Here is an 8,836-nt window from a genome sequence, read left to right as displayed (position 1 = left end):
GCCAAAGGATTTGTAATATGGTGGAACAAGGCTTTGGAAGGGGAGCCCGATATCTTCCTGCCATTGTGACACATTGCCAATGGCAGAAACCTTAGCGGTATGGCTGACCGTTGAGTAGCTAATTAAGACAATTGGATGCCTAATTAAAACCCCCTCCCACCATGCTGGTGTTTTACTGGTATTAGGAATGGCCTCTATCACATGGGAAAACATCCAGGTAAACCCTGGTGGATTTCCCAGATGGCCCCTCATTGGGGTGCTCCATGGCCAAGAGAAACCTACATGGGCACCATTGCGCTAGCCCCCTCCTCCCTCCCTGGATCACCGGGCCCCTCAAAAAACCTACCTGTCTCCTCGCCTCAGGGCACCTTGGCATTGGGGTGCCCTCTCCTTTTGCTACACCATCAGCATTGACTAACACTAGCTGTGGTGCTTCTGAGACCCTTGGCCCTCTCATTGGGCTCGAGGAAGGGGGTCTCAATTGGATAGCAGTATTGGCCGCAGCGTCATATTTAGCCATCAACAAATTGCTAACCCAATGCCCTGCCAGCCGTCTGAACAGGCTCCACGCTTGGCCCGAACGACAGGATTTGATCCAATTCTGGAATATCCCAGCCTGAAACTCTGAAATCATTTACAAATCATTTTGATGCTGTAGGGGCAGAACGTTTAGATCTTTCCGGATGAATGAACTATTAGGAGACCAATGGCTTTCCGCTTCAATAATTATCTTGTGACATCATGTGTCACTAGGGGCATCTCATCTTCAGAAGACCTTAAACAGTCTGAAACTCCTGAACAGTCTGAAACTCAGGCAAAACAAAGGTAAACACAATAACTGAACATTAAACAAACCACAATGCAAACAGTGTAGGAAAATGATTACAAACTTTATTAATCTTTGGAAAAACTTTAAGAAAAAGCAGACATTTCTGCTGTGATGACCCACACATCAAATTGGTTATTCAAACATATCCTAGGTAACATTTATCCACCATGACAGCACATGGTTTAATCATATATTTTCCCACCCTGTTTCCACATTCCATTGAAACGCATTAAACCAGCTGTGAGGTAAGAATTCTATTTATATTTACATTATAGGAACCATAGTCAGAGTTGCAGGGAAGTGTCCTAATCACAGTGATCGCGAGGATTTTCTTTCTTCATACACTTTTTTAGGTTTGGTTTGAATAGTATAGTTCACATTCCGTTATTTTGCCGAAAGTAGAATGTGTAAAAGATTGCAGCTGATTGAAGGATATCCCTTTTTCCCATTGATTTATGGCCCCTCGATGAAGTTTAAAAAAAAAATAATGAGGAAGGAAGGTGGATCTTTCACAATCTCAGGTTGTCCCAAAGCCAATCATGTATTTCTTAAAATGCAATCTTGTAACTTAGTAAATGCCAAAACCAGTCTGCGTCTCACAAGGTCCCACAACAGCAATGAGATGATAACCAAACAAGCTATGTTTTTACTGATATTTGTTGGTTCAGGGATGACTATTGGCCAGGACATCAGGGACAGTTCCCGAGTCTTCAAAATAGTGTCATGGTATCTATCACGTTCACATTTAGGGCGGCATAACAACATAATGGTTAGCACTGCTGCCTCATAGCAGCAGGGACCGGGTTGAATTCCAGCCGGTCTGTGTGGAGCTTGCATGTTCTCTCCATGTCTGCGTGGGTTTCCTCCGCATGCTCCGGTTTCCTCCCACAGCCCAAAGGAAGAAGCTATAAAGAAGGGTAACATAGATTATGAGAGTAAGTTGGCTCAGAATATAAAAACAGATAGCAAAAGTTTCTACAAATACATAAAACAAAAAAGAGTAGCTAAGGTAAACATTGATCCTTTAGAGGACGAGAAGGGCGACTTAATAATGGGTAATGAGGAAATGGCTGAGGCATTGAACAGGTACTTTGTGTCAATCTTCACAGTGGAAGATACAAATAACATCCAATAATTGTTGGCAAGGAGGCTATGGCAGTTGAGGACCTAGAAATGATCATTATCTCTTAGGAGGTAGTGTTGGGAAAGCTAATGGGGCTAATGGTAGACAAGTCTCCTGGCCTTGATGGAATGCATCCCAGGGTATTAGGGTGGTGGGGGAAATAGCAAATGTGCTCATGGCAATTTACCAAAATTTGCTGGACTCTGGGGCAGTTCCGACAGATTGGAAGCAAATAAAAATGAGGTAGACAAAAGGCGGGTAACTATAGGCTAGTTAGCTTAACTTTTGTAGTGGGGAAAATGCTTGAATCTATTGTTGAGGAAGAAATAGCGAGACATCTGTATAGAAATTGTCGCATTGGGCAGAAGCAGCATGTATTCATGAAAGGCAGGTCATGTTTGACTAATTTAATGGAATTTTTTGAGGACATTACGAGCACGGTGGTCAACGAGGAATCGGTGGATGTGGTGGATGTGGATATCCAGAAGGCATATGACAAGGTGCCGCACAAAAGGCTGCTGCATAAGATAAAGGCACATGGCATTATGGGTAATGTATTAGCATGGATAGAGGATTGATTAACTGACAGAAAGCAAAGAGTGGGGATAAATAGGTGTTTTTTTGTGGCTAATGGTGTGTCTCAGGGATCAGTGTTGGGTCTGCAATTGGTTACAATTTACATAGATGATCTGGAGTTGGGGACCAAGTGCGATGTGTCAAAGTTTGCAGATGAGGGGCAGCACGGTAGCATTGTGGATAGCACAATGTGGATAGCACAATTGCTTCACAGCTCCAGGGTCCCAAGTTCGATTTCGGCTTGGGTCACTGTCTGTGTGGAGCCTGCACATCCTCCCTGTGTGTGCGTGGGTTTCCTCCGGGTGCTCCGGTTTCCTTCCACTGTCCAAAGATGTGCAGGTTAGGTGGATTGACCATGATAAATTGCCCTTAGCGTCCAAAATTGCCCTTAGTGTTGGGTGGGGTTACTGGGTTATGGGGATAGAATGGAGGTGTTGACCTTGGGTACGGTGCTCTTTCCAAGAGCTGGTGCAGACTCGATGGGCCGAATGGCCTCCTTCTGCACTGTAAATTCTATGAAATTCTATGATGGCACTGAGATGAATGGTAGAGCCAAGTGTGCAGAGGACACTGAAAGTCTGCAGAGGGATCGAGTTATTTTGAGTCAGTGGGCAAGGGTTTGACAGATGGAGTTCAATGTTGATAAATGTGAGGTCATCCATTTTGGTAGGAATAACAGCAAAATGGACTATTATTTAAATGGTAAAAAATTGCAGCATGCTGCTGTGCAGAGGGACTTGGGTATCCTTGTGCATGGATCGTAAAAAGTTGGTTTGCAGGTGCAGCAGGTAATTAATAACACAATTGGAATTTTATCCTTCATTGCTAGAAGGATGATGATTAAAAGAAGAGAGGTTATGTTGCAGCTGCATAGGATGCTGGTGGGGCCTCACCTGGAGTACTGTGTACTTTGGTCTTCTTACTTGAGAAATGATGTACTGGCAACGGACGGGGTGCAGAGGAGATTCACTAGCTTGATTCCAGCGTTGAGAGGATTAGCTTATGAGGAGAGACTGAGTAGACTGAGACTATACTCATTGGAATTTAGAAGAATGAGGAAGGATCTTAAAGAAACATACAAAATTATGAAGGGAATAGATAGGATAGAAGCTGGAAGGTTGTTTCCACTGGCGGCTGAAATTAGAACTAGGGGGCATAGCCTCAAAATAAGGGGGAGCAGATTTAGGACTGAGTTGAGGAGGAACTTCTTCACCCAAAGGGTTGTAAATCTGTGGAATTCCCTGCCCAGTGAAGCAGTTGTGGTTAACTTGTTAAATATTTTTAAGGCGAAGATAGATTTTTGAACAGTAAAGAAATAAAAGGTTACAGTGAGCAGGCGGGTAAGTGGAGCTGAGTCCACAAAAAGATCAGCCATGATCCTATTGAATGCGGAGCAGGCTCGAGGGCCAGATGGCCTACCCCTGCTCCTAGTTCCTATGTTCTTATGTTATGTGCGGGTTAGGTGGATTGGCCATGCTAAATTGCTGCTTAGTGTCCAAAAAAGATGTGTAGGTTAGGTTAAGGGGTTGTTGGGATAAGGCAAGGGAGTGAGCTTGGGTGGAGTGCTCTTTCAGAGGGTCACTGCAAACTCGATGGGCTGAACGTCCTCTTTCTGCACTGTAGGGATTCTATGATTCTAAGAGGCCTGTTTTAAAATCTTAGCCAAATGATGGAAAAGAACAAAATGAATATCAATGCAAACCCAAAATATATATTCCAAAGTTACCTTATATCTTCATGTTCACCTTATTCAAATGAATTAAAATGATTTATCACAATGATTGTCCAGTCTGATGAATATATCTTGACCATCATTGACTTCGCTGTTTTATTTTTCTCATTGTGCCATGATGACTAATTCTGAAGGCACGTCTGCTTTTCAAATCTTTCTTTACCTGATTTGTAAATAAAACCAAAGTATTTTCTTCCACAGCCTGACCTGGTGAAAGGGGAAGGTGGAAATTCTAACCTGACTTTCTCATGCCTGTTAATATTAAATGAAAGATAGTCCCACATTAAAAAGTAGTATGACGTGTGTTGAAAGTGCTAATATATTATTCACCTGTGTTTCATTCATCTGAAGGCTCCTAAACTCCTAAAATGTGTGGATGAGTATGTAAAAAGTGAAATGACTATTTTTCCTTATTAAAGAGAACCTCACTGATGCACGATCAGGGCACTGGAGGTCATGCATATTTATACAGTTCTCCCTGGGCGGAGCCAGCAGGCAGGAGCTACCGGCGAACCTGTAGTGCAGGTCCTACCTTACATCTCCTATTACAGTGGATTACCACACTCACGTCATATTAAATAGGCATTGATAGCTGCAGGTCTGCCCTGACGTTAATCAGGTTATCTGACAATAAATGACAACTCCAGACACAAGATGGAAGATGTCATTGCTTCAAATGAAGCTCGACCTTGGCAACAGTTGGAGTCTCAATAATCAGCATTTTCACATATTAGAGTGAGCCTGATCTATAACATCCCACTGTGGTACGATCAGACATTGCTATACAGAGGTTAAATTCACATTCAATGGTCAGAATGTGTTGATGGGGGCCTGCCCATCGATGGGAACAGGGTGCCCTTTTCCTCTGGGAGGCCCAAGGCTATCACAAGGTAATCAGGCAGTAATTTGGGCAACGTCAGGTCTCACTTGCAATCAAGACCTCAGCACGTTCCCCACCCACCACCAAGAGCTGTTGGACAATCAGAGATTGGCAGCTCTCCAGTACTGGCAGCGCCATCGGTAGTGTGTTACCCGTGTAGGCAGGATGGGGGCCACAGGGAGGCAGTTGCCAGCAATGGTGAAGGAAGGGTCATCAGAAGAAAGGGCAGAGGGCCGCAAGCCCCCCCTTCCCAATGACAAGTCCCTCAATCAGGCACAAATTGCCGGTGAATGAGGGAGGCATCCTATGCTGCCGCAGGCAAACCTATACAGTTCACAAAGCTGTTTCCCCATATTGCAAGTTCCCCGTCCACTGGTTAAATATCAGCAGCAGGTTGAGGCCCTTAAGTGGCTAATAAAGGGCTTCAATTGACCTCTAGGTGGGAAGACAACCCTCCACCTCTCCCACCTTGTGTTTGATTGGTTGGAGGCAGGAAGGCAATGAGGTCTTCATTGTGCACCCAACCACCTGACAAAAAAAGGCCCACCCCCGGCCCCCCACACCAAACTTACTTCCAGGGTGTTCGGGGGGTGGGGGGGACATTCACTTCCAGCTGGATTTTATAAGTCCTTTGGGGATGGACTGCAAAGTACGAAGGCCGGTAAGACGGTGCAAGAAGGAAACCGTTCGCATGCCTGTAACTATGCCAATACACCTGTGGTAGGAATGACGGTTGATTGACCTAGTTTATCCACTGAATTATGGATCTCTTCCAAGCTTCACTATTATTTAACCAACACTGTGGGAGACCTCTGCAGCGTGGGGAGTCAGCCAGGTTAAACCCTGACAGCCTCCCTGCAGGGTCCCAGGGAGTTCCCTTTAAAACATTCTTGGCAACAATTACCTTCCCTGTGGCAATGATGCCTCCTGTCCCCACCCCACTGTGTCCTACCTGGCTAGCTTCACTGGCCCCAGACTCCACTCATCTGGGTGTGTGGTCACACAGACATCAATGTGCCTTCAGCCTTCAGGTGCAACCCCAGGGGGTCACCGCTCCCTGGTGGCATTGTTGAGCTGCCAGCCCACTGATTGGCCAATAACCCTTGGGGGTGGACAGCTATCTTTAATAGAGACTATTAATAAGGATTAACAAAGGTTGTCACTGACAGGTTACAGCCCCAGTGCCACTGACTGCTGAAATAGATTCACCCTCACCCCTGCTTTTGAGCCTGACAGTGGGGTCCCCTGCTGCCACTATTAAATCCTGCCCTTTGTGATTTTCTTTAGGTGCAATGTTCCATGAAATGAGACTTCAAAACCAATCTGCTGAGTTTTTTGTCTCATTAGAACACATCTTTTTGATGGTAGTGATGACGTTCTTAAAGAAAAATTACAAGATCACCCTGCTCTGATTTTTGATCAATTTAAGCAACTTTACTAAACAGGTTGGGGTAAATGCATTTAATCAAGGTCAAATAATAGTGTCAGGACCCTTGCACCATTTTGATCTCTATCTAAGTTGCGCATGCTAGTTCCCCAACACAAACTATAAATTCTACATGCTGGGAGGCATTAATTGCATGGGGAAACAGAGGTATAGTGGTAATGTCACTGGACTAATAATCCAGAGGCCCAGGCTCATGTCTGGGGACATAGGTTCAAATCCCACCAGCTGGTAGAATTTAAATTCAGTTAATAAATCTGGAATAAAAAGCTACTCTTGATAATATTCACCATTGTCGGTTGTTGTAAAAACCCATCTGGTTCACTAATGTATGTTATGGAAGGGAATCTGCCGCCCTTATCTGGTCTTGCCTATGTGGGACTCAAAACCCACAGAGCAATGTGTGTGAATCTTGACTGCACTCTGAAATGGCGCAGCAAGCTACTCAGTTCAAGGGCAAGTAGGAGTGGGCAACAAATGCTGGCCTCGTTGCATCCCATGAGCAAATAAAGAAAATAAAAATTGCAAGTGGTATTTAAAAGGATCCTCAGCTGAGTTTATTGGCCTAAGACAACATACTAGCACTTTTGAAGGAGTAATTTAATGCATAAGGAAGTTGCACTTCTCTGAGGACACAGAAGATTCTTTAGCCTGTTGAGATAAAGAGTTGGTACTTTTATTAAATTGTTGAATGTGGTTTCTCCTCTCTGACCTGCACCTTAAGTGAGCTCCAATCAATAACCTCCTCCTTGACTCTGACCAAACTCCCCTCCCTTCACTACCAAACTCCAACCCCAACACCTCCATCTGTCCAGATTGCCAGGGCCATCTCCAAAGCTTCCTGGCTGCAGCCCCCTCCCACAGACATGCCCCAAATTCCATTACTAACACCATTTATTGTGATTTCTATCCAGAGAGAGAAGCAGAACTTCACTGTTACCAACAGTAGCACATGGCCTGTGCTAAATATGTGTAGCTGATAGTTTGGAAGCCTAACATTTGCAATCAGCTCAACGGAAGGCCTCACAAAATTAAGCTTTCAGAAAAACCTGCTGTAAATAGTGTGCACACCCAAGTTAAATACCACCTGACTGACAAGCCTGCACTCGGACAGGTAGAGACTTGACTTTCTGACTGATTGGATAGTCACATTGCAGGCGAAGTTACTGGTTCTTGCTCATTTAATAGTATTTTTCTTTAATTATTACATTGCACCTCCCTGTGCAATCATGCATTCATTGTGTCCTGTATCAACAGCATAACATTGTAAGATTCAGCTTAACTCACAGTTTTCTTTCCTCAGCATTAAGTGGTTATCTGTATTATTGTGCAAATAATGACAAATGTATGGATCTGTTTGCTGGGTACATTTCTGATTAAAGTATTGAATGGGTTACATTGGCTGAAACATTCTAACCAGGAGCAGCAAATGTTACAATGCTGGTAACCATTTGGAGGAAACAGGTCCACTGTCGACTAGAGAGTGAAATCTGAGGCAGCTACTTGTCAGCACCCGGTGCTTGGTGGATTGTCCTTGAGGAACCCCTGAGTGTGTGTCTGTGCATGTGCGTGCCTGCATGTCTGTGTGTTTGTCACCATCTTCTGCCTTCTCCATGATGATATGCAAGCTGTGATCCTGACCAACAGATTTACCACGGACCCAAATCACGTTCGGGCTTGGGACAAGCAAGGTTGTGTCATCGCAACAAGGCTCTTCTTTTTTCTTTTGAAATCTTTTAATTGGCATTTTCCACATTTATAAACAGTTATATATGTTTTTTTTAACCGCGTTAATTTACTTTATTGTACAGAAAGGTTTATCCTGTCCTTCCTTTCATTAACTTTATATACATTTTGCCGCACTCTGGCTCGGCTTATAGTCCCTTCCATTCCTTCCCCCTCCCCGTCTTCCCCCCTCCCTTGCATCCTCGCCCCCTCCCGTCGGCATCGGCTGTGTTTGCACTCTGGCTCGGCTTATAGTCCCTTCCATTCCTTCCCCCTCTTCCCCCCCTTTCCCTCCCTTGCATCCTCCCCCCCCCCCCCCCTCCCGTCGGCATCGGCTGTGTTTGCTTTGTGATCGGGGAGGGGGTTTGCCCACCTTTTTTTAGTGACTTTCCCACCTTCCCTCTTTCTTCTCCGTCCCCCCGGTTCCTTTCCATCTGGCAAGACACGGAGGCCGAGCTCCAAGCCACTATCCACACCTTCACCTTCACCAAGGCCTATGAGAGCATGGGCTTTGCACTAAACATTCG

At 44.8% G+C, this 8,836-nt stretch overlaps 1 long non-coding RNA gene across 1 annotated transcript in view; it reads right to left on the bottom strand.

Moving 5' to 3' along the window:
• Positions 1-871: 871 nt before the first annotated feature.
• LOC140430672 (uncharacterized) overlaps positions 872-8,836 on the bottom strand; it is a 211,353-nt gene continuing 203,388 nt past the window's right edge. Inside the window, exon 2 of the long non-coding RNA XR_011949498.1 lies at positions 872-1,734. This is a non-coding gene — a long non-coding RNA (uncharacterized lncRNA). The remainder of the gene's footprint in view (positions 1,735-8,836) is intronic.

This window comes from Scyliorhinus torazame, chromosome 10, assembly GCF_047496885.1.
Source record: "Scyliorhinus torazame isolate Kashiwa2021f chromosome 10, sScyTor2.1, whole genome shotgun sequence".
NCBI classification, from domain to species: domain Eukaryota; kingdom Metazoa; phylum Chordata; class Chondrichthyes; order Carcharhiniformes; family Scyliorhinidae; genus Scyliorhinus; species Scyliorhinus torazame.
This window is presented reverse-complemented; position numbering and strand designations above follow the sequence as displayed.